Source organism: Ascaphus truei, chromosome 4, assembly GCF_040206685.1.
Source record: "Ascaphus truei isolate aAscTru1 chromosome 4, aAscTru1.hap1, whole genome shotgun sequence".
NCBI lineage: Eukaryota > Metazoa > Chordata > Amphibia > Anura > Ascaphidae > Ascaphus > Ascaphus truei.
Window position 1 is genome coordinate 213,058,593 of NC_134486.1, and position 25,240 is coordinate 213,083,832.

The 25,240-nt window shown below is 44.2% G+C and overlaps 1 protein-coding gene across 3 annotated transcripts in view; it reads left to right on the plus strand.

The window, feature by feature from the left end:
* The window catches only part of AKT3 (AKT serine/threonine kinase 3), a 642,459-nt gene that overhangs the window by 411,808 nt on the left and 205,411 nt on the right, over positions 1-25,240 (plus strand). The gene's annotated exons all lie outside the window — the stretch shown is intronic.

Below are 25,240 nucleotides of genomic sequence, written 5' to 3' on the forward strand. Positions count from 1 at the left end.
GAAACGCATACTGTATGCATGTCATCACATTTCTATATGTATTATTTATTAATCAATACTTTTGCTAGGCTTGCTCTTCTTTTCATACTGTTTTTATGTTATGCGCATGCGTGTATGTCTCATTGGAACTTTGTAGAAACGCATTTGCGTGTCCTCACATTTCTGCGCATGCGTGTACTGTATGTCTCATTGGAACCTTGTTGAAACGCATATGCGTATCATCACATTTAGGCGCACGCGTGTATGACTTCTCATTCAATTTGAATTTCAAGTCTGAAATTTTTTTTTCCGTTTCTCGACATGGGCCTGCATAACAATTATTGATATTCTGAGAATCAATCACTACTGTAGCTTTTTAATTCTACACTAGTAATGTACGTACTTTATGAGGTGGGTGGCATACTGTGATTTTTATTTGGGGGTGTGGGGATCAAAACATAATGAAGACCTGTTGAAAATATTTCTTTGAACTAATAATCCAGCATACAGCGCTCTCCCCCTCCCCCCCGCACACACACACACACACACACACACACACACAAGGCTAAAGTATTTCTACTTCTTATCGACAACTCTCCCACACCATTCATTTTTAATAGTTGGCTTTCTGGCTTTAATCTTCCCGAGCATGTCATAACATTTCTGCGCATGCGTGTATGACTTCTCATTCAATCTACTTCTTATCGACACCTCTGCCAAACCATTCATTTGTATTTATTTATATTGGCGATAATGACTCCTCCATCCACACCCCAACCCCAAAGCCATTCTTTAAAATCTTTGAGGCTTTGTTTACGGTAACGCATGCACACGTGTTATAATCCCTTCTCGAATTACTCATCCACACACATACTGGTAACAAGAGCATTTCAAGTTTAAGGGCTGGTGGTAGCACCTTCAACCCCTCCCCCCCTCCCCACCACTTCAAACAAAAAGCCTTACAACATGAATAGAAATGTTTATCCACACTTTCCAGAATTGAATATGTTAATCTGATAAACTCTTCTTGGCAACTAGTGTAGCACACCCCTAACCACTTCACACACAAACCCAACCCCTTCTTTAAAAATCTCCCCCCCCCCACACACATTCAAAGTGAATTTAAAGTTCAAAGAAAAAGAAAGAGACATAATCTGAATCATGTTTTTGATAAGTTACAAATTTTTGCCATTCTTTCTTTTTCTTTGGGGGATGTGGGGGTGTTTCAATGATGATCGTGAATTTAAAGAATTTTTTTTTATTTTATCAGGATGAAAAATACAAATAATCATGAATAATACAAATGTTATCTTTATAATACAAATTCTATCTTTACCTTCTTTGTAACGGTAGCACCTGTCATCACTTCAGCAGCACCTGACATTGACATCATGAAAATGGATAATCATGGAAGAATGAAAATTAAAAATAATAATGAATAATACAAATTTATAATAATAAAAACAGTAATACAAATTTTCAGTCTTTATCTTCTATGTCATGGCCGCTTTGCATTCTGTAGTTCGTTGAGAGAGGAGGGGGGGGGGGATTGTGTAAATTATGACTGTTGATACACTATACACACAGTTCACTAATTTTACACATGAAACCCCCCCCCCTCCTTCTGTAGTTCAGCATCTCTGAAAAGAAAAGAAAAAATAAGTGCTGTATAACTATAACTACAACATATTGGACTATGCAGTTACTACTGTCAAACTATACTGCATACTGTACAGTACACAGTAACTGTCTAACTACAAAAACTCAGTATGCCATCCGCCAATTCATCCTTTTTTGATGGTTTCACCACTTTTCGGATATGATCTTTCAGCTGATGCCATACCATTTTGATAGGATTGAAATCTGACGATCTGTCATTGGAGGGGGGAAAGAAGGAGAATTAGTTAAAGAGATACACAGTAAACACTGTTAAAAAATGAGAAACGGTTACAGAACTTACTCCGCTGGCATCTTCACCCAGTTGATACCGCTGGCAAGAATATGCGTAGTAGATGCGGAGTGTTTGTGATCATTGTCTTGGAAGAACCGGTGACCATCTGGGAATTCATGTGTAATGTATTCCACAATCCCGGGCATTATTTTCTCTTGAAAAAATACTTTATTCATGATTCCTGTAACAAGAAAAGAAAAGTGCTCAAAATACTGCACACTAGTACAGTATAGTGCATTATTTTACTGTCAAAGATGACGATGCATCCTGGTCCATGCCTAGAGATGGCACCCCACACATGCAGCTTCACTGGGTGTTTTGGATGCAGCTTCATAGATTTGCGTCCTTTTTTGTGGAATGCAAAGGTGGCAAATCTCTCGAGCGATATAGTAGACTCGTCATTAAAGATGCAATCCTGAAAAGTTTTGCCACTTTCGATCCATGCCCGTGCCTGGACCACTCTTTTGATCTTGTTGGCGTCCCTTATCATAGGATATGCTCTGTAATGACTATTAATAATTTTAGAGGTACTGTACAGTTAAACCACACTTTTAACCTATAGTACTGTACACGTCCATATTTCTATCCCAATCTGTTTCTCATCTCTTTGATGCTGCTCTGAGATGCGATAATATTGTGTTGTTGCTCAAGAGCGTACTTGACCCGTGTGGCACACCTCTCATCATTCTCTACGCTTTATTGGTCAACCAAAAGAGTTGTCGCCCTACAGTGTAAAGCATAAACAACAATTTGTTACAGTAGGGCACCAACATTCCCTGTAGTGTATTTTTTGTCATCTATATACAGTACTAGCTGATATACTCGGCGTTGCCCAGGCGTGGAAGGGCAGGGGGCATGGAGTGGAAGGGCGGGGGGGGCAAAGGGTGGGGAGGGGGGGGCAAAGGGCAGGGAGGGGGAGGCAAAGGGCAGGGAGGGGGGGCAAAGGGCAGGGAGGGGGGGGGCAAAGGGCAGGGAGGGGGGGACAAAGGGCAGGGGGAGGGAGGACAGGGGGGCAAAGGGCAGAGGGAGGGAGGGCAGGGGGGCAGGGGGAGGGAGGGCAGGGGGGAAAAGGGCAGGGGGAGGGAGGGCTGGGGGAGGGAGGGCGGGGGGGGCAAAGGGCAGGGGGGCAGGGAGGGTAGGGGGGGCAAAGGGCAGGTTGAGTCTTGGACGCATTAAATAACCCATTCCCCTGCATTTACTCACCTTGCACACGGCCGCGCTCCTGTTCCTATGAGTACCAGCCGCCGTCCTCCTCCACCTCGCGCTCCTCAGCGGAGAGGCTGAGACGCTCCGGTGAGGAGGTGCTGTGCCTTTCGCGGGGAGAGGTGGAGACAGCCGGAGGAGCGCCCTGTGTGAGGGGAGAGAAGCACAGTGCGTGCTCTGTGTGTGTGGGTGGGGGGGGTGAGCGAGAGCGCCAGGTGAGGGAGTGGCTTATGTGTGGTGAGAGCCATGGGGAGGTGAGAGTCCCCCGCTGTGCCCCGGGCGCTCGCAGCGCTCCCCCGCTGACTGTATCGGCGGCGGGGGGGGGGGGGGGTGAAAGCGCGGGAAACAGGGAGACACGGGAAGTGGGGGAGGTACGCGCGGGTCACGATGACTTGGATTTCAGGCTGATGTTCGGGGAGTAAGAGGCGGAGCCTCCGGGACCGGCGGGTAAGAGACCGGGAGATGTGCTTCTAACACTGTGAGCCCCACCCCCTGGGTTATACATGCTGCTACTGTATGTAACACACCCCCCCTACTGTGTGTGTGTGTGTCCTGTGTGTCCTTTGGCCCGTCACTCCGCCTCAGGCCAATGAGAGGTGTGCGGGGGCGGGCGGGCCAAGGGACCAATGAGATTTCCCCTAGGGACAGAGGCCATGCAGACATCCAGACAGGCATACAGTGCTTTCACAAATATAGTATAAGATGTACTGTATATATATATATATATATATATATATATATATATATATATATATATATATATTGTACTGTACCAGCCGCTAAATAGATATACTGTAACATTATAGATTCCTTAATTCTCTGTCTTGATTTTTTTATCTCAAATAATTGCTAGGAAAAGGTACTGTTAAAAACAATATATATAATATAGTTATATAAATATACAGCTATATAAATTATAATATACTGTATATATAATATAGTTATATAAATATACAGCTATATAAATATACTATAACATTATAATATAATATTATGTGTACTTTATGTGTGTGTGTCATACTGTATACAGTAAACGGTATACTGTATACTGCATTGGGGGTTTTGAGTGAGTCATAATGAGTAATAATGAAGTGAGTGATAATTAAGGAAAGAGGTGCAACTCACTTTGAAATACAATTGGTGTCTTTAAATGTATTGATTATAAGAATGTAAGAATGTAAAAACATGAATTTAATCTGTACTGTATGGTAATGATACGGGGATACAGTATACTGCATTGGCGGTGGTACAATTTTTTTATCTCAAATAATTGCTAGGAAAAAGGTACTGTTAAAAACAATAAGCCATTTAACAAGTAAAAGTGCTATTACAGTACTGTACAGTAAAGAAAACACGCATAAACGTTTCAACAAGGTTCCAATGAGACATACAGTACGCGCATGCGCCTAACTGTCCAGCAATTGTTCAGTATCTACTGTAGAAGCTGCTCAGCCAATCATATTGCTGGACTACATTTTCTAGAATTGTGAATAAAATAATAGAACTAAATAACCATAAGCAAAGCGATTGATTACAGGAGAACGGACCGATCTGCAGTAACGAATCGCTTGTCTGTGTGCATAATGTATTGATATTTAAAAAAAAGAATAAAATACGGCAGCTTGAACTGCAGGTTTTTACCTTCATTATAGACTTTGCCAATCGGTTGGCGCCGAACTACTGCCAGTCCCGTATTCTTGATTATACACATAATTGACAGGTGACAGCGGGCCTGCTACACCTGTAGTTGATAGCTGATGAAGCTGGAAATCTTTTTGGTACATGCAAGCTTGCTGGTATCTGTACGTGAAATCTTGCTCAGGCTGCAGGTATCCTGGCGGGGACAGATAGCAAGGTTTGCCGGTCACCAGGTTTTCACTGACGGTCGGACCGTTATTGTAAGCCGGTGCTGGCGCTGTCGCTGTTCCATTGCTGGCCTGGGACTGACAAATCTTTGTTGGTTTTACCATGACCTTTCGCCTTTTGAAGTCTCCTTGATCAAAGACACTGGAAAAATCTGTCAACACACACCAATACCCTCCTCTAACTCCGTGTGCAGGAGCAATACGAGAAAAACACAGATCGATACATAACTTTTTCCTTATTGCACGCTTCCACACACGAGCATCTGGTGAAAATTTGTAAAAGTTATAATTTGAGATAAAATATGGATAAATTTGACCAACTGTGGCCATCTTATCATCTGCTGCATTAATTGCAGACCATATTAAATAAGCGTACGTTATGTCGGGCTTTTTGCACACGTACTGCTTTGTACTCATTGCAGGACAGGAGAAATCCAGTACAGTTATGTAAAAAAAAAGACACTGTGCATTGAGTTTTTTTATTATGAAATGCCTAAATTGATACTGTTTTGTAACTTCTTCAGTAACAAGGTCAATTCACAATGGACCACTGTGGTTTTTTTTAAACACCTGCAAGTAGATGCATTACTGTAGCACATTAGAATTCATTACAATTCATGAATATCTGCCACCTGGCGGATATGCGAATAATTGCCCCCAATTAAATCCGAACCATTATAAATAAACAGATCAACCGCGGATCAGCCACGGGTGCTGGGCGGCGCAAATGTGGCATGAATGCGGGGATACCCAATTTATTGCGTGTGGATTTCAGAAGCTGCAACCGCTACGCCCCCGAGAAGTTTTAAAATAAAGGCTGGCGCAGCAGTAGTAGATGAAGTTAAAAAAAGACATATGTCCATCAAGTTCAACCTATGGTAAATTTAGACAACATATACTTATCCTATATTTGTATTTACAGTTTTTTGATACAGGTGAAGGCAAACAAAATAGAAACTAACTATATTATTGTTATTGCATGAATTTACACTGCAGTTTCTCTTTGATTTATTTTAATTTTGCCAACTTTTTTGTACTGTAATTACTAATTTGCTTGTAATTTAAGTCTATTATGGCATTTCTATATCACATTTTGCATTGGGACTTTTGTTTGCGACTTTCGTAGTAATAAATTCTGAGGCCAAATACAGTAGGGGAAGTAGACTTTGTTCCCCCATGTGATGCAAAAGCTATTATAAGGTTACATTTTTTCACCGGTTTTCCTAAGGGGCATTGAAGACCAAAAAAGTAAGCAATGTATTTTGCTGTGCATTTTATTTTCATTGTTTTCTTTTCTACCTTTCCGTGCACTCTCTATTGTGTGTGTATGTGTGTGTCTATGTAAGAGATGTGTGCAGAGGTATGCAATGGAGACCGTTTTTAAGGTGAAATGAAATTAAGGCCTTATTGCCTGTTCCTTTTAAACAATACTGCAAACAAAAATATACATAAAACAATAAACACCTATCCCTGTGTAAGGGCTAACTTACTTCCCCAGTCCCTCTCTGCAAGGCTTCGTGGGAAAAGCCCCTTACCCACTTATCACCCCAAAGTCTCAGTGGTACCTTAACGCAGGTGGCCCTTCAAGTCAGTGGTGTCCAGGTAGGTGTCTGCTTGAGGGTCCAGGCATAGAGGTCTGGTCCCCTTTTGTCTTGCTCCCAGAACATAGCCCTACTTTTCCTTATGTCAGCTCCCTTGTGAGCTAAGGAATCTATTTCCTGTTTCTCAAATCAGGCTTTTTCTAAAAGTCCTAATCAGTCAGGTGGAGTCTGGTTGATTGCCTGTGTCCAATTAACCAGCACACTGCTGGATTTAGAGGCAGTTTCCTTCAAACAGTGATAAGTCCCTGTTACAGTATATGTGTATAACGAAGTATTGGGGCACTCAAAAAGTAAAAAAGAGCTCATATAGACACAGCTACTATAGAACTAAGCAGTTATTACTTATCTTCATGAGTGTCGGCAGCTGAACCAGGTTAAAAAATATTTTTGAACCAGGTCCAAAAACCACACCGCTTTAAAAATATGTATATGAAAAAATTCAAGTCCACTGCACTCTCCAGGTATAAACTTGAAACCTTTTTATGGCAACCAACAAGGTAAAAGAATAGTGTGACATTCGAAACGTTGTGCTATTCGATTACCTTATTGGATGCAATAAATTGGATTCAACTTCCTGCTGGGTATCTGTAAGGATTCTGCTCGATCCGTGCCGGGTTTTCACTACGGCTCTCTCTCCTGCTCTTTCTGCTCTCTGTGGCCATTTTGGGTACTGGGATCCTGCTTTATAAGGCTGCAGTTACCATAGGGAGTCGCTCCTGTCGGTCTTTGCAGTTACGCCTTATCCTCTTGCCTGTTTTGAATTCCTTTTGCTGACCCTGGACCGTGACCCCAACCTCGCTGCCTTCCGCCTGCCCTGACCTCCACTTGCCTCCTTGACTTTGCTACTCTGCCGAAAGCCCTGACCCCCTGATTCCTTATCGACTACAGATACTCTTACAGGACTCTGTCCCTGGGTTGTGGTCGGTTTATTTGCATCCCTACCTCAGCCCTGCGGGTCCGCCTCCTGATTTGAGACGAGCACCGTCATATTTTGCTCAGCCAAACATGGACTGCTTGGAGATCACGAGACATGCCTCGCACAGCAAAACCAACAGATGGCACTCATTTCCAGCTGACTTCATGACATTATCTCCTGGCTGGATACATTTAAGGTGGCTTCCACCCCTGCACCGCCATTGCTGGTAGTTTCTCCGGCGCCAGTTCCGTCATCTCCTACACCCAGAGAACCACGGATCCCGACGTCTCTACGTTATGGAGGGGACCCTAGAGGATTTTTGAACCAATGTTCAATACAGTTCGAACTCTAGCCCTCCATGTTTTGCACTCATCGATCCAGGGTAAGCTACCTCATTTTTCTACTGACAGACGAGGCTTTGGCCTGGGCCTCCCCCCTCTGGGAAAAGGAATCCCCACTGATTAATGACTCCGCTTCTCCCTTTCTCCAAATATTCAAAAAGATTTTTGACGCACCCGGTCGCGTCTCCTCTGCTTCTGCTTCGCTCAAACGTAGCCGGCGAGGAACTTGTACTGTGGGTCAGCATGCCATCGAATTCCGAATCCTTGCCGCAGAGACGGGCTGCAACAATGAAGCTTTGCTGACAGCAGCTTTCTGAGGGGTTAAAGGATGAGCTAACTTGCCGGGACACCCACAAGGATCTGGAGGAATTAATTTCTCTCTGCATCAGAATGGATCTCCGGATGCGAGAACGACAGACTGAGCGAGATTGGTTCTAGAGGACCCCTAAAATCCAGCTCCTCTTTCTACACCTCTACCTGAGGAAGGACCAATGCAATTGGGTGATACCAAATTACTTGAGCAGGAGAGTACAAGGAGACGTATCAGGGGGCTGTGTCTGTATTGTTGGCTCAAAGGTCACCTTGCCTGAAATTGTCCTAAATCGGGAAATGCCAGTGCCCAGTGAAGATTGATGAATACTCTCTGGGCATTTCTTCTATTCCTCCTCCATCACAACCTTCAAGGCTGTTCCTTCCAGTTACACTCTCCTGGGGGCCAGCCTCAATATTCACTCAGGCTTTTGTGGATTAAGGAGCCACAGGGAATTTCATTGACCACACATTCGTGGAACGTCAATCCCTTCCTCTCCATACTAGGGAGATTCCGTTAACAGTAGAGGCTATTGATGGAAGACCTCTGATACCTGGGACCATCACTCTCGAGACTAATCCTTTGCTGGTTACAGTTGGGGCACTTCACCAAGAGTCATTATCTTTCTACATCTTTCGCTTTCCCTCGACCCCAATGGTTCTAGGACTTCCTTGGCTGCGGCACCACAACCCCAAGATCGATTTGGCGACCAATCAAGTGACATCCTAGGGACAACGTTGCCATGGATCTTGTCTTCCGGTGTCTCACACCATCTCCAAGGTTTGGCTACCTACGGAGACTTCCTCATCATGCCTTCCAGTTTGTTACCAGGAGTTTGCCGACATATTCGACAAAAGACAGGCAGAGTAGTTACCGCCACACCAACCCTATGACTGTGCAGTCGATCTACTACCAGGGGCCGTCCCTCCTTGGGGCCGCACCTATCCCCTTTTGGAACCAGAAACCAAAGCTATGCGGGAATACATTTTGGAGAACCTTCAGTGTGGGTATATTCGTAAATCAAGTTCCCCACTGGTGCGGGTTTCTTCATGTCCAAAAAAGACGGTTCTCTCAGACCATGTATCAACTATAGAGGCTTAAATAAAATCACCGTAAAGAACCGATATCCGTTACCCCTCATTCCTGAACTGTTCGACCGTTTACGCAAGGCTACGATCTTCACCAAACTGGATCTTCGAGGACCCTGCAATTTGATCCGGATCAGAGAGGGTGATGAGTGGAAAACAGCCTTTGATAACTGTGATGGCCATTATGAATATTTAGTTCTGCCTTTTGGCTTATACAACGCCCCAGCTGTATTTCAAAATTTTATCAACAAGATTTTCCGGGATATACGGCACCAATTTCTCTTAGTATATCTGGACTATATCCTTATCTTTTCCAGTTCTTTGACCGAACATCAGGCACAGGTTAAAGTGGTTCTCCAAAGACTTTGGGACCACTCCCTCGATGCCAACCTTGTCAATTCGAACAAAAGAAGATTTATTTCCTTGGGTTTGTAATCTCTTCCATTGGGTTAAAGATGGATCGTGCGAAAGTATCGTCAGTGCTGGACTGGCCCTTACCGTTAGCCCTCAAACCGATACAATGATTTCTTGGGTTCGCCAACTACTACCGACGATTCATCAGGAGTTTTTCTAAGGTGGTTGCACCCATTACGGCTCTCACTAAGAAAGGGGCAAATCCTAAGATATGGCCCGCAGAGGCTCTTTCAGCTTTCAAGAAGCTCAAGTCCGCCTTTTCTTCCACCCCTGTGCGGATCCATCCAGATTCTATGAAACCCTTCGTGCTTGAAGTGGACGCATCTGGCAGCCGGAGCCGTTCTTTCTCAAAGGAAGGATTTTCATGGGAAACTCCACCCCTGTGTCTTCTTTTCTCTTGAAGAATTGAGACATTTGCTTGAAGGGACAACTTCTCCGATTTAAATCATTACTGACCACAAGAACCTTGAATATATTGAAGACGCAAGGAGACTCAGGACGCGTCGGGCAAGGTCGGCTCTCTTCTTCACTCAGTTTAACTTTGTGATCTCTTATCGCCCAGGATCCAAAAACACCAAAGCAGATGCTCTATCTCGTCAATTCTCTCCTGACGGCTCCGAAGAGCTAGAGCAGGGACCCATCATTCCCCCTGCACAGATCATCTCTGCCGTATCCTCATCACTTCTGCAACAGATTTTGCAGGCTCAGGCAGAGGATCCTAGATCGACGTCCACACGTTCGTCTAAATTATTTGTTCCTCCTCAATTCCGTAGTGAGGTGTTGCTATGGGGTTATAACTCCAAGTGCCAAGGACATTACCCTGTGGATTGCGCCAACCCGTACCCGTTCCCACCCGCCATGGACCACCTGTCCATGGATATGACTACCATGCTGGTAGTGGTCGACCGATTCACTCAATAAGCCCATTTTGTTCCTCTCCGGAAGCAACCCACAGCAACTGAACTAACAGAGATATTTATTAAAGAGATATTCCGCCTCCATGGAGTCCCGACGGATAGTTTCAGATCGCGGATCCCAATTCGTCTCTAGATTCTGGAAGGCCTTTTGCCAAATAATGGGTATCTCCTTGCATTTCTCTTCTTCCTACCACCCCCAGTCCAATGGTCTCAAAGAATGGACCAACCAGTCCTTAGAACAATTCCTCTGCTGCTTCGTTTCTGAGCTGTAGGACAACTGGGTTGATCTGCTCCCGTTGGCCGAGTTTTCCCGTAATTCCATGAAGCATGATTCAACCCTGAAATCACCCTTCTTCTGTGCCCACGGGTACCTTCCCACTGCCCTTCTACTTTCCAGTCCCCTTTCCTGGGTGGATGGCAAAATCCAAGAACTCGAGTTACTCTGTAAGAAAATCCAGGTCAAAAAACCCAGGAGGATAAACATCGATTAGCACCTCTTCCATTTTAAGTGGGAGATCAGGTCTGGCTGGCTACAAAAAATATCTGTTTGAAACAACCTTCCTCCAAACTCGGGCCCAAGTTCATTGGACCTTATAAAATTTTGAAACAAGTCAACCCAGTGGCGTTGAAACTGGAACTTCCAGATACCTTAAGAATACCCCCTGTGTTCAATGTCTCCCTCCTCAAGCCGTTCGTCCAGAGCACCTTCTCTCCTCCTACCCTCCCGCCTCCTAAACTGTTCATGCTGGATGGCCAGGAAGAATTTCAAGAAAGCCAAATATTGGATTCCTCTGAATCCCGTGGCGGGCTACAGTACTTGATTCATTGGAAGGGTTATGGATCCGAGGAAAATTCATGGATCAGGTCAAGGGATGTCCATGCCTCCAACCTCATCCGGGCGTTTCATTGAAAATTTCCTGCCAAACCGTCTTAGATCACCTGGAGGCCTCTCCTCAAGGGGGGGGGGGGGGAGTACTGTAAGGATTCTGCTCGATCCGTGCCTGGTTTTCACTATGGTCCAGGTTTTCTCTCTCTCCTGACCTCTCTGCTCTCTGTGGCCATTTTGGATATTGGCAGTCTGCTTTATAAGGCTGCAATTACCATAGGGAGTCACTGAGCAAAGTTCTGTGTGTTTGCAGCTCCTGTTGGTCTTTGCAGTTATGCCTTATCCTCTTGCCTGTTTTGAATTCCTATTGCTGACCCCGGACTGTGATCCCGACCTCACTGCCTTCCGCCTGCCCTGACCTCCGCTTGCCTCCTCGACTTTGCCCCTCTGCCACCAGCCCTGACCTCTGCCTGTCCCCTGGACTTTGCTACTCTGCCGCTAGCCCTGACCCCTGCTTCCTTACCGACTACAGATGCTCTTACAGGACTCTGTCCCTGGGTTGTGGTCAGTTTATTTGCATCCCTACCTCAGCCCTACTGGTCCGCTTCCTGATTTGAGACGAGCACCATCACAGTATTGTTTAGTGTATAGTGTATAGTGTTTAGTAACTGTTTTGGAGATCAGTGGCCCCTCCCCCCAGGGTTTAAGCTTGCCCCTCCCCACTCTCCAAATGAACAAGTTTTTTTCATGCAGCTGGTTGGGGCAGATCCAATGTGATCATTATTCCTCTAATTATAGAGGTAAATAAGAATTTTAATCAGTTAGTGTTAGAACCTGTGATATTTAGTCATGCGTTGATGTGGCTCACAGGCTTCTTTGTTTTTTGTTGTATACATTTAGCACTCCTTTTGACACTTATATTCATTATATATATATATATGCAAATATAACTGTATGCGGCAGGTCTGCAACCCCGCCTTTCCCCATTATCACCCAGCATACAGCACTTCCACTGCAGCAAGGGATTCTGGGAAATGACATGCAAATGAGCACACAGTGTCACTTTTTGCCTCAATAACCATTTTTAACATGGTTCCCTATAGGCTTAAGCTTGCTGCATGGTCACAGCTTTGAGCACAGCCAGGGTTAAGGTGCATACCCAGAAAACCACCCACAGACAGCCGTTTCGACCTTGATGGGTCTCATCAGTGTGGGGTTGATTTTACTGGGAATGCAAGAGAGGCTATGGGATAGGCTAAACCATAATACTGAGTTAAGTTATGGTGAGTAAAAAAAGTGACAAAAACCCTCCACAGGAAAGCATGTTAAAAATGGTTATTGAGGCAAAAAGTGACACTGTGTGCTCATTTGCATGTCATTTCCCAGAATCCCTTGCTGCAGTGGAAGTGCTGTATGCTGGGTGATAATGGGGAAAGGCGGGGTTGCAGACCTGCCTAAGACATGCAGATGAGCATACAGTTATATTTGCATATTTGCTTTCCTGTGGAGGGTTTTTGTCACTTTTTTTACTCACCATAACTAACCTGCCTCTAACCTGCCTCTCACATGTCTCCCCTACAATCTATCCTAAACGCTGCTGCCCGAATCACTCTACTCTTTCCTAAATCTGTCTCCGCATCTCCCCTCCTGAAATCCCTCTCCTGGCTTCCGATTAAATCCCGTATCTCACACTCAATTCTCCTGCTCACTTTTAAAGCTTTACATTCTTCTGCCCCTCCTTACATCTCAGCCCTAATTTCTCGCTATGCACCATCCCGACTCTTGCGTTCTTCTCTAGGATGTCTTCTTTCTACCCCCTTTGTATCTAAAGCTCTCTCCCGCCTTAAACCTTTCTCACTTTCTGCCCCACACCTCTGGAATGCCCTTCCCCTCAGTACCCGACTAGCCCCCTCGCTATCCACCTTTAAGACTCACCTTAAGACACATCTGCTTAAAGAAGCATATGAATAGCACTGGATAATCATGGACACATGATACATAAAGCTTGGCCCCCTGCAGACGCATTTACTAGAATTCCCTCCTACTGTCTCTGTACGTTCTCCCTACCTACCAATTAGATTGTAAGCTCCTCGGAGCAGGGACTCCTTCCTTAATGTTACTTTTACAGTATGTCTGTAGCACTTACTCCCATGATCTGTTATTTATATTATTTGTTATTTATATGATATGTATTACTACTGTGAAGCGCTATGTACATTTATGGCGCTATATAAATAAAGACATACAATACAATACAAATAGACTATAAATGAGGAGAATGAAGTCTACAATAGTCCTGTTTGGTCTAATCAATAGTAAAAGTCCAGTTCCATAAGAAAGGATATAAGAGAAAAATTGATCTGAAAATAAATGAAAGCACAATATGGTGAAGTACTGTAAAAAAAATGTTTACTATGCAAAAATAAAATGCCACTTACAATCTGGCAGAGTAAAAGCGCATTGAGGGAAACATCCCGGTACAGCAATGGGCTCCATGTTGGCTGACGCCGCTTAGTCAGATTGTGGGTAGTTTGCGGTCACACAGCACACTCTGTCAATCCGTACCACCTCGTCACCAGCCGATGACATCAGGGGGCTGAAGGCGCCTGTGTGTTGAAGTGAAAACCTCACAGCTTTGTCTGTGGCTGTAGCCGGCATCTTCTGTATTAGTGTTCAATCTTCACAGAACTCAGCAGGGAACTAAACATTAACCCTACGCATTTCACTTCATCCCCGAGGAAGCTTTTTGAAGTTAAGCGCTTAGGGTTATAAAAAGTGCACGCTCCATTGTGTGTGAAAGTTAAAAAAAATGTTATGCATCTTCAATGGTGAACAGAGACAGAGGTTTGTATACCTGCTTGCCTGTATTAGAGAAAACTGAGACTGCTTGCCTGTGTTGGAGAAAATTGTAAATAAAGTGTAGCACGACTCGCTGTCTACAGCTTTGCAGTCAAAGAAGCAAAAGTCAGTGGCGAGAACAGCATCCCCAAAGTAGAGATTATACCTTCTTCTCCCACCCCCACAACAGATACAGTAGGCTAGACTACTTCCTAGTATCAAACAGACTGGTCCCAGTGGTCTCCCACACGGGGATCCACGATATTTCGTGGTCCGACCACGCACCTATCGAGCTGCGGTGCACTCTAAATTTACTAGACAGACCTGGAGCAAACTGGAGGCTAAACGAGCTGTTATTGAAAATCCCGAATTTACAGAGAGAGATTGGGGAGAGGATTAAGGATTTCTTCACTGAGAACGTAGGGAGTGTCTCTTCCGACACCACCCTATGGGAAGCCCACAAGGCGACTCTCAGAGGCTCCCTCATGTGCCTAGCAGCCAGGCGCCGGAGGGATCAGGAGAAACAGATAAATGTGCTACAGGATAAGCTAGCGACCCTAGCTAAGGCGCACAAGATATCTAGGAATCAGGACACAATGCGTGCCTTGGCAGAAACCAAACAGCAGTTGAATATAAAACTGGCCTCCCGGGCAGAAAAGGAGATGAGCTGGTCCAGGCGTAGATACTTTGAGAAGGCGAACAAGCCGGACACCCTATTAGCACACCGACTTCAAAACAAAATTCCTAATTATCATATACAAACTATCCGCACACAAGGGGGAGAACTTACCTCTAATCCTCAGAGGATCGTGGCAGAGTTCAAAAACTACTACGAGACGCTGTACGATGGGGGTAAGGTTACACACAATCAAAGGACGAGGGATAATCTCGGGGAATTCTTAAGAGAAGCCAAATTGCCAACCTTGAGCAGGGTGGAGAAGGAAGCGTTACAGACGGACTTCTCTTTAGAAGAGTTAACGGTAGTTGTAAAGTCACTTAAGCCTGCCAAAGCGCTCGGCCCAGATGGTTTCTCCAACTTATACTATAAAAAATACCTGACAATTTTAGCCCCACATCTATTGAAGCTATTTAACTCTATTTTACAAGGGGCCTCGTTCCCAGCTCAGATGCTTCAGGCTTCAATCTCCCTGATCCATAAACCTGGTAAGGACCCGGCAGACTGTAAGAGCTACCGGCCCATCTCGCTGATTAATACGGACGTAAAAATTTTCTCCAAATTACTAGCCAACAGAGTGGGTATCGTCCTTCCCAGGTTAGTTCATCCAGATCAGGTGGGGTTCATCGGAGGTAGGCAAGCGGCGGACAATACCAGACGGATAATAGATTTGGTGGATCTGGCACAGAAACAGAATATCCCGTCAATGGTATTAAGTCTGGACGCGGAGAAAGCCTTCGATAGAATCGATTGGCCCTACTTGAGAGGGACGCTTGGGGCATTTGGCTTTGAGGGACGCCTCCTGTAGGCCATCATGGCCCTCTACGAGGGGCCAACGGCAAGGGTGAGACACCAGGGATTCCCATCAGAGCAATTTCAAATTAAGAGTGGCACACGCCAGGGATGCCCGCTGTCCCCTTTGTTGTTCGCCCTCTGCGTAGAACCCTTGGCGGCACATATCAGAAACAACCCGGATATTACGGGCATAGCTGTAAAAGAGCAATCCCACAAAGTGGCGCTCTACGCAGATGATGTGATCCTGACATTATCACAGCCTCTCACCTCCCTGCCCAATGTTTTCTCAATTTTGGGGACCTTTAAACAAATTTCTGGGTTCAAAATTAATCAGGCCAAATCGGAAGCCCTCAATATAAATTTACCCAAACCAGTAGAAAAACTAATTGGACTCAATTTTAACTTTAAATGGCAACCCTCTATGATTAAGTATTTAGGGGTATATATCACGAAAGATTATAAGGCTTTATATAAAGCGAATTATCCCAGGTTGTTTCGGACTCTCCGTGAGGATCTCCGGAGATGGGCGGGGTACAGTATCTCGTGGATAGGCCGTATTCATAGTGTGAGGATGAATCTCCTGCCACGGGTGCTGTACCTTTTCCAGGCCCTCCCAATCCCCCTGATACAAGAAGAGATCCTCTCGCTTCAGTCCTTAATAACAAAGTTTATCTGGAATAAGAAAAACCCACGAATTAACAAAGCGATCTTGAGGAGGCCGACCTTGAGAGGAGGGTTGGGGGTGCCATGCTTGTTCGCCTACTACAAAGCAGCCCAACTGTGCCAGATTGTGCAGTGGCACACAGACCCGAACCTTCGGAGGTGGGTAGCGCTAGAAAAAACATGTTGCACACCAATAGATATTAGGAATCTAATTTGGTTGCCCAAAAAAAGTCGGGCCGTCATGCGGACTCCCCTGCAGACCATGGTCAACTCCTTGAAAGTCTGGGACGCGGTAAAGCTCAAGTGCCACCTCACATCCCTGAACTCTCTGATGACTCCCCTCTGGGGGAACCCAAACTTTGCTCCAGGTATGGATAGCTCTATTTTCTCAAAATGGATTCAAGCTGGGTATCTCCGCCTAAAAGATCTGGAGGGCAGGCAACGTGTAAAAACATTTGATCACATTAAAGAGGAGAACAATTTACCAAACACTGAATTCTTTAGATACCTCCAGATCAGGGCCTTCTACAATGAAGCCCCAATTCGGCCCCGGAGAACAAATTTTGAGCAGCTCTGTTCAAGAGATACGGACACAAGGGGACTAACATCTAGAATGTACAGGGAAGTAGTGTGCCCAAAGACGGACGACCAACCCAAACTGGCCTACATGAGACAGTGGGAAGCAGATATGGGGGAGACGTTAGAAGACGAAGACTGGGATAAGATCCTGCAGATGGCGGCCAAAAGCTCCATCTGCACCACATTAAAGGAGAACGCATATAAAGTCCTGATGAGGTGGTATTACACGCCCGCTAAATTATCTAAATTTGTCAAGGGCTACTCTCCGCTCTGCCCCAAGCAGTGCGGAGAGAGAGCAGACTTATTCCATATGCTGTGGTCTTGTACGAAAGTAAACCCGCTTTGGGAGGAGATTAAAGATTGGCTTCAGAGACTACTAGAAGTGGACATCCCCTTAGACCCGTGGCTGTTCCTGTTGGGCAGACGAGTCAAGGGGCTATCTAACGCCACACATAAATTGATCGCACATCTGGCTACAGCCACCAGATGCGAGATCGCAGCAGCATGGAAACAACCAGAGATTCCAATTATCCCCAAGATCAGAAATAGAATTTGGTTTGTATGCCGGATGGAACAGTTGACGAGTTTGGTCAACGACACCGGCTCAAATTTTCTAAAAGTCTGGGAGCCATGGTTGGCACAGACAGACATCCCGGGAATAGATATCACCACAATCCTGCAATAATAGGCGGTAGATGCGTTCTCCGGTAATGAAAGGGATCCACGACAACATAGCGACAGAGAATCCGGAGGAGGAGCGGGACCCAGGGTAGAATAGGACCCTAGTGTAGGAGGCAGCCAAAGAGGTAACAGCAGGGGAGCGTAGGTCAAGGCTCTCGGAGAAAGTGGTTACTCTAAACTACATGCACGGCGCCCGAACGGCTGAGGATAGGCGGAACACCCCTTCGAGCCCTCTAACCCCCCCCCCTCCCTCCCCCCCCCCTTCCTTCTATATAGTCAGTGTGTCTTGTCCCCCGGTTTGTCTTGTAAGTCCAGTAAGTCAAGTTTTTGGTTCATTATATAAAAAGAAAGTACGGAATGTGGTGTTGTCACTGTAGACAATGGATGGTGTTACCATGTCAGATGTATTTCACCCAATAAAATCAAAGTTATAAAAAAAAAAAAGTGCACGCTCCATTGTGTGTGAAAGTAAAAAAAAATGTTATGCATCTTCAATGGTGAACAGAGACAGAGGTTTGTATACCTGCTTGCCTGTATTAGAGAAAACTGAGACTGCTTGCCTGTGTTGGAGAAAATTGTAAATAAAGTGTAGCACGACTCGCTGTCTACAGCTTTGCAGTCAAAGAAGCAAAAGTCAGAGGCTCTGAACAGTGTCTGCCACAATCGTGCTGCGCTGGGGGGGACTCCCTGCAGCATTAATGCTCCGGTGCCGCTACAACCCGGATGGCAGCAGCGGCAGCAAATATAGTAAAGTTATCTACATATGTGTGTTCGTTTAAATACAGGTGAACTCTTTTTAAGCACTGGGCAGCGGCTTGACAACATGTTGAATATAGTCCAGAGACAAACAGTAAGGTGTGTGAACTAATGGCAGTGAATTTAGCTGATTGATACTTTATACCTGTATAACTATTTTAAAAATTTATTTTTATTTTGAAAGTTTTTATTTAATTTTTTTACTTTTTGATGATCAAGTGAAGTTTTGCCCGGTTGGGTATTTAACAGAAGGTAGGAATCACGGCATAAGTTATATACATTGCTCCATCAATGTGATTTCACCGCATAACATTCATGTGTTTACAGTATTTATTAAAATCTACCCATGGCAAAACCAGTGCAAAAATGTGCACTTAGTATGGGCTTAAGTATCTTCGATAATTCTGATGCTGTTTTTTGCTCTAACTTTGCCTCATTTATGCAGCCTGCAGACTTTGATAAAGAGATTAGTGATGATTATGTGTAGGAAAGTGAAAGAATGCAGCAAAAGCATAGTAGGTGAAGATACAAATGTAGTAGATTTATTTAAGAGGCAGGGTACTACAAGGAAAAATGCTTTAAAATCTGACTGGATACTTTGTTAGCCCCCTCCTCATATGAATCAAAAACTGAAATATATGATCCAATGGGAAAGGGATCTGGGGGAGGAACTAGACATGGAAGAGTGGAATGATATTTTTCAGACGGTTGCTACATCCTCAATGTGTATCACGATCAGAAAATGCCTATAAGGTTATGATGAGGTGGTAATTGACACCCACGAGACTAGCTAAATTCATTCCAGAGTACCCAACAATTTGTCTGAAGGGTTGTGGAATACAGGCCACATTTCTCCATATGTGGTAGGGGTGTCCACTCATATCAGCTTATTGGCTAGAAATCAAGATGTGGTCACAGAGGTTTTTTGGCTTGGACCTCCCCCTAGATCCCTGGTTATTCCTATTAAATAAACCACATCACCTCCTCACAAGACACGAGAATAAATTAATGTGTCATTTGTCTTCAGTCGCAAGACGCGAACTAGCGGCAGTATGGAAGCAACCAACTATCCCCTCAATCCTTAAAGTTAAAAATAAAGTCTGGCAGATTTGCTGCATCGAAAAATTGGTTAGTCTTAACAACGATACATGCACAGATTTCCAGAAGGTGTGGTTGCCATGGATTTTGGGTGCTGGTCAACCAAATATTAATACCCACCTAATTTTGTTGTAAAAACTGCTATATATACTGACTGTGTGTATGAATGTTTTAAGATGTTTTGCTAGGTACAATTATAACTGGATGTGTTCTTTCCTCCCCATCTTTATTTTTTGTACCCATCCCTCCCCATCTTTTATTTTCTTCATTTACCCCTCTCCCGAAATTTTTTAATAAAAATTGAGTTTAAAATCTGACCGGGACATTGGGATGAATGCAGTACAGTGAAAGTTAAGGGGAAATGTAGTATCAATAAAATCTAAAAAAATAAATGGTAGCTACTTTCAGTAGATCGAAACATACTCGTTATTGAAACATTACAAAATATGATCATAAAATATTGGGTATCAAAAGTTACAATAAATGGTCTTTTTCAATAGGTCGAAAGATTTTACTTATTTAGTGCATAGTGCACACAAGTAATAACAGCCTATAGTATCCTATAGACTATATATTTAAAAAGGGAGCTAGATTACAAGTGGGGAATTACAGACCTGTAAGCCTGACGTCAATAGTGGGGAAGCTACTTGAAGGTTTAATATGGGATAATCTTCAGGAATACCTAATGGAAAAAAAATTATTACTAATATTCAGCATAGATTTATGAAGCATAGGTCATGCCAAACTAACCTCATTAGTTTCTTTGAGGCGGTAAGTAAGAATTTAGACAAGTGTAATGCAGTTGATGTGATGTACTTGGATTTTGCAAAGGCTTTTGATACGGTTCCACACAAGAGGTTAGTGTACAAAATAAAGCAAATTGGACTCGGTAAAAATATTTGCACCTAGATTGAAAACTGGTTAAAGGATAGAGAACAGAGTGTTGTCATAAATGGAACTTTTTCAGGTTTGGCTAAAGTCTTGAGTGGAGTACCTCAAGGATCGGTACTGGGACCCCTGGTTTTTAACTTGTTTATTAATGACCTTGAAGTTGGCACAGAGAGAAAAGTTTCCATCTTTGCTGATTACACTAAATTATGTAAGGTAGTAGAATCAGAGGAGGATGACATTTCGCAACAGAAGGATAGATTGGAAACTTGGGCAGGTAATGGCAGATGAGGTTTAAAACAGATACATGTAAGCTTATGCATTCGGGAAACAAGAATAAACAGGCAATTTACAAATTAAATGGAGATAAATTAGGAGAATTCTTGATGGAGAAGGATTTAGGAGTGCTTGTAGTCAGCCGGCTTAGCAATAGTGCCCAAAGTCATGCAGTAACTGCAAAGGCAAACAAGATCTTATCTTGCATTAAACAGTGAATGGATGGAAGTGAAGTAAAAAATAATTATGCCCCTTGTAGGCGGACGCTCACAGAGGTATGCAAGGGAGACTGGTTATGGTGAAATTAAATAAGGCTTTTATTGCACCTGTTTCCTTAACATAAGGAAACCATCTAAACAAGGGGTAAACAAAGCTTTTATTCACTTGGGAGTATTTCTAGTGAAATACTATGCAGTCCACAACTCCCTTTAGATAAGCATGTCTCCCAGCCCCCAAACATATATCATGAAATGAGCAGATATAAAAAGTCTTATAAATGAAAGTCTTATCTGTTCCTTGTGGTTGAAGGAAAATTTCTCTGTTCCTGGTTGCTACCTTTTCCTCAGGGTTTGTCAGCGTTCAGGTTTAGAATTTCCCCCTGTGTCCTGAAAGCAGCACAGCTGTTTCTTCTGGCAGGCTCAAGACATTTGTCTCCATGCTCAGTCTCACAAATTGTGAGATTCAGGCACAATCTCCCTTTCTGTTTCAAGGGCAGGCTTTTCTAAGCAACCTAATCAGGCAGGTGGTGTTTGTTAATTTACTTCCAGCAGTTAACCACCACACTGCTGGATTAGAGGCATATTTCCTGAACAGGGATAACTCCCCTGTTACATACCTCCCCTGTTTGTGGGAAGCTCGGGCTTGCCACGGCCAAAGCCCATCCTTCCACTCTCATTCTAGATATCTCTGTGACTTGAATGAGAGTAGACGGAGGAAGAGGACCCTCAGTCCCGCTGGGATTGGAGCCCTTTCTCCAGTTTATTCGTGTCTCCTCCCGAAGGTGCTTGAGATCAGCACTCCTCAGTCGCTCGTGGAGGACTTTTTCTAAGTATAGTCTTTTTGCTACGTGCGCGGTCATGAGATTTCCCTCGCGTCGGGTGCTCGTTTTATTGCCAGTAAATATGGCAGCAGTTGTATGGCAGCAGTTACAGAGCGTTTAAAAACAGCCCTTTGAGTTTTCCGCTCTTGAAGCTGTCTCTCTGCACTTTTTCCACTTAATGGAGTTGCTAGTTCAGCCCCTTTGGGATTAAGTTGCAAATCCATATCCACTTCCAGAGAATGTCCCATCTTTTCAGCTTCATCAGCTAAGGATTCTTCTGGTTTTGATTCAGCAAGTGTACCTTCTTTTGTTGCCTGTTGAGTGGCTGAAGGTTTTGCTAGTGCTTGTTTAGGTGGTTCAAATTTTGCAACCTTGTTTTTCAGACGAGCGGTATTCCCAGCTCTCACTGCACCCTTGTCTTCATGGGATTTTGTGGCTGTGGGATACTGACGCTTAGTCAGGGTCAATACTTGTCCTTGTAGAACTGTAATCTCATCCGCGAGAGATCCCTGTTTTTGGAGTGCATCTTGCAAGTCTCTTCTCAGGGAATTTATTTGTACACTTTGTTTTTTCTGAGCTTTCTTCCACATTTTCACTGCATTGTGAAGCACTATGAACTTCTTTGTTTGGGCCACAGTTACTTGTTTCAGTTTCTGAACCTTCTTGTGCTCCGTTTTGTGCCGAGTCACCTGGGTTCTAAGCTTGGCCTTTAGCGATGCTTTGGTGATGCTCAGGGTAGCCTTCAGTTTCTCATGCTGCTTTGCGGGGACATACTGGGTAATCAGACGTTCCTGTAGCACTTGTATTTCTTTAACAGCCTGCAGATCGTCTTCCTGCAGAGTTCGCTGCTTCTCCTCGGACATCTGGAGGTGTGTATGCAGACCTTGCAGTTGGTGCTGCAGTCTGTGCTCTGCTTCAAACTTCTCACCTTCCAACAGTCTATTTATTTCCTTAAGCTCATGCAGCTTTTCATTCTTTCTTTGACTTCGTCTGTCAAATGAAAATTTTCTTCTTCCAGTTTTAAGTTTTCCCTTTTCAATCTTAAATTTTCTCCTTTTTCAGTCTCTGTACTATTCAGGGCCTCCTTGCAGTCCCTCCGTCCATTTACGCACATCTGCTTTGAGAATGACAGTCTCCTGGCGTGAGACTTCCTTCTCTAGGTTGAGGGTCTGAAGCTCTTTCTGAGAGACTTTGAGATCTGTATTAAGACTGACAATCGTTTCTTTAGAAATGTCCATCTCCTCAGTGAGACTATGTAGTTCCTTTCTGGAGACTTCCAGGTCTGTGCGACAGCTGTTGGTCTCATGATATGAGGCATCCAGTGCTCTGCGGAGTGTCTGAACCTCTTTCTGAGATACGTCCACCTCTGTCCGGACACTGTTGACCTCCTATTGTGAGGCGTTCAGCTCTACGCGAAGAGTGTGAACCTCTTGCTGAAAGACTGTCATCTGCTTTAGTGCCTCCTCATACTTCCGCTTCAGCTTAGTCATCATTTTATCAGATTGGCTTTGCTTTTCATCCGTGGCAGAAACAGTAGCATTTGCAGTATCTAGCTCAGTCTTGAGATCGTCCAATTCTGTTCCAGATTCAGAGTACATTGCGAGCACCGTCTTCTGTAACTCAGCATTATCTTCTCTCTCAAGTTTCAATTGTTCCCGAAGTAGATCACAGTCACGCCTGGCAATTTTCAAGGCGTCTTCAGGGCTGGTCAAGGGATCGTCACTCACTGGTTCCAGCTTCGCTTCCCTGGGATGACTGGTTGAGGGTTCCTCACTGTTGGCACCGGACAGACACTTCTTTGGGGTACACGACTTCTGCCTTGGGCCCTCGTGATATTCGGTTATCCGCGGGACGAATTCTCCATTTTCTCTAGGCTGCAGGGCATCTCGGTCCCCCTTTTTCTCCACAGAATCTGCGGACGTGTCTGTTCTTTCCACGGTAAGTGAAGAGCTGCTTTTCTTTTTCTTTTTTCGCCTTTTTGTTTTGGATGACACCGTCCCTTCAGGGATACTGGGGTCTCCATCTTCATTTGAAATTTTAGCAGCGTCACTGGATCCACCTGGCTTTTCTTGAAACTGTAATAGCTGACGGAAATATTCAGTGATCCACTGCTCCCGCTCTTTCTCCTGCTGATCATATTCGTCATCATAGGGAGCGGTCTTTTCTGTCCGTGCCGAGTTCAGGCACCCCCACCATTCTTGGGGTGTTTTGTGGATGTGACTCGGTTTCGGGTTCCCCGTAAGAGATGTCTTCCTCTTTATTGGACTGGAAGGGCCAATCTTCCGTGGGGTAGGGTTCATTACAGGAACGCTGCACCTTGTCCTCCATTTTGGGGCTATCAGGTGTAATTTTCTTCCTGACCTCAGGAGGCACTATTGCAGCTTTTGCCACTGTATTTGCTAGAACCCCCAATTGTGGTAGTGCTACAGGTGGGCATATTTTTCTTGTAGAGGTCGTAGCTCTCACAGGCATCTCTGTAGACTTTTTCTTTCTTGGGCAAGTTTTACAATATCAGGAGTTCTGTGCACGCATTTTCTCTCATTAGGTATAAGGGATGTGCAGTTGGTAGGTAAAAACGTCTATTTGCTTTACACCATTTACTTGCTAGGTATAATCTCTCATTAGGTATGCTGGATGTGCAGTTGCTAGGTAAAAACTTCTGTTTGCTTTACACCATTTACTTGCTAGGTATGATCTCTCTGCTTCAGCCAAATAATGTGGTTTTCTGCTTGAGTTCAGTCTCAACTTTGGGTATTATGACATTCACTCTTCACACTTTGGGATACCTTTTACACAGTTCAGCAATTCCTTTTTTCTAGTAGGCAATTTTACCCTCAGCACTTGTTTACTGAAAATTCCCCTGCTTCAGCACAGTCTTGCATCAATTTCCACACTTTTCTGCATATACTCCATTCACAGCTGGTAGTCCTATGCGGTGTGACAGCCTTTACTTGCAGAATCAGTACTGCTCGTGGGTCACCATCTGTATTCACTGCTTCAGCTAAACATTTGAAAACAACAAACGCCTATCCCTTTTAAGGGATAACTTACTTCTTGAACCCTGACTACAGCTGGAAGGAAAAAACCCTATTTAAATGACCATATTACACTTTATTTGTGATAAGCAAATAAGGTTTACCTGCTTCAGCACGGTCTCTCTCTCTCCTCTTGGAATCGGGGAAAAGAGTCCATCTGTGGTTTTGTAAGTTTCAGTGCAGTGTAGATTTCCTGCCTGGGTGTGTCCCTTTAACTCTGGATCTGCTGCATGAGATTTTTGTTTATGTTGCTCAGACTGTTTGTAGGCAAAAAGCAAAAAAAAAAATTCACACAAAATCACAGAGGTATGCAAGGGAGACTGGTTATGGTGAAATTAAATAAGGCTTTTATTGCACCTGTTTCCTTAACATAAGGAAACCATCCAAACAAGGGGTAAACAAAGCTTCTATTCACTTGGGAGTATTTCTAGTGAAATACTATGCAGTCCACAACTCCCTTTAGATAAGCATGTCTCCCAGCCCGCAAATATATCATGAAATGAGC